Here is a 2014-nt window from a genome sequence, read left to right on the forward strand (position 1 = left end):
AACCATTTGCTCTTAGCTGAAAATGTCCGCCCCCGCACTATGTTTCCTTTCTTGTTTTTTTTTAATCTTTTCTTCTCCCCGTGTGTTCTCAAGAAAAACACTCAATATGCAAACTAGTCTGACAGTGTGTGTGTGTGTGTGTGTGTGTGTGTGTGTGTGTGTGTGTGTGTGTGTGTGTGTGTGTGCGTGTGTGTGTGTGTGTGTGTGTGTGTGTGTGTGTGTGTCTGACAACGTCGAACAATTATCCAACTCACTGATTCAGGAGCTCGTGGTGAAACGTGGTGGCGTTAAAAGTCACATTCAGACTGGTTTGGTGCGCTGTCTTTTTGTTATTGCTTTTAAAGGTGCTCCGAGGAACTTTTAAATTGTGTTAATTCTAGCGCCCCCCTTTGGTCAAAAGCGGTAGTGTTTTTACTACAACAACAGTTCCTTGGTGAGCGTTTACCCATGACAAAGGCATAAAGAAAAACTATATAAAAATAGCATTCTTTCTTTGCACTGATGGTCTCGTTTGCTGTTACATGTCATTTATGATCATCAGAGGGAAAAATGAGACTGTTTCAGAAATATTTAAAAGTTCCTCACAGCTCCTTTAAAGAAGAACAATGCATGACATTCTCTCGTTTTCTCTCAACCCATGTTGTCGCCAGGGAATAAATATTTCTCTGATCTATGATTACTACGTGGGAGACTTGTTTCTCATAGGGCAACACTGAATTGACTTCTGAACATTGTCAGAGGTGTGTGTGTGTGTGTGTGTGTGTGTGGGGGGGGGGGGGGGCGGGGGGGGTCGAATCAATACCAGTTGCTTTGGTAGGCTTGCTCCTTGATCCCTAGCTGTGCAGAATCGATTGTTACCATGGGGGCGTAGCTTTGTGTGTGTCTGTGTGTGTCTGTGTGTGTGTGTGTGTGTGTGTTTGTGTGTGTGTGTGTGTGTGTGTGTGTGTGTGTGTGTGTGTGTGTGTGTGTGTGTGTGTGTGTGTGTGTGTGTGTGTGTGTGTTTTTGTGTGTGTGTATGTGTGTGTGTGTATGTGTGTGTGTGTGTGTGTGTGATAGAAGGCTTCATAGCTGACGTCCGCGCTGTATTGAAGGATTAAAATCTTCTGGTTTCTCTTCATTAACAGATCAAGTCTATGAGTCACAATGGGGATCAATAGAGTGAAGCCCACAGTGAGAGACAGCAAAGCATTATGGGAAACCAACGGCCGGTGTGTGTGTGTGAAGAAAATAAACAAAAGGCCTCTTGAAGTAAATGCAATTAACGATTTTTTTTTAAATGATTTTACATGTTCTTTTAGCTGTTTTTTTTCATTTTTACAACATCCTACTCTTTTGTGTGTGTGTGTGTGTGTGTGTGTGTGTGTGTGTGTGTGTGTGTGTGTGTGTGTGCGTGTGTGTCTGTGTGTGTCTTCAAACAAATTAAAAAAAAAGGTGAATGTATTGTACTGTAAAAATAATATGATGTTTTAGGACTACAAATGGATTTTTTTATTTAGTAAATTAATTCTGCTTTTTTTTTTAACCTTCGGATCAAGTCTGTGAGTCACAATGAAGATCAATGGAGTGAAGCCCACAGAGAGAGAGCGCAAAGCATTATGGGAAACCAACGGCCGGTGTGTTTGAAGAGAAACAGAAAAATAATTGACCATTGTAAATGGAAATAAACAAAAAAGGCTCTTGCAGAATAATTATATTATGGGTAATGTTTTATTTTTTATTTTTATATATATAAAATTCACAAGACAAACATAACATAACACACAAACAGACTTGCACACGTGAAAGTACATAATCATTACTTAAGAAATCATGTACGAACGGTCAGTGTGTTTGAAGAGAAACAGAAAAATCACTTACCAGTGTAAACAAACAAATAATAATTACAAAATAATCATTATATCAATATATAATATGGGTCACTTGAGACAAAAAATAAAAAAAATAAAAAAAATATGAAAAAACCCATCAATACATTTCTACGAGAAATTTTCAAATTGACAATTTTAAATGTCTC

This window comes from Ammodytes marinus (assembly GCF_949987685.1).
Source record: "Ammodytes marinus genome assembly, chromosome: 9".
Taxonomy (NCBI): domain Eukaryota; kingdom Metazoa; phylum Chordata; class Actinopteri; order Uranoscopiformes; family Ammodytidae; genus Ammodytes; species Ammodytes marinus.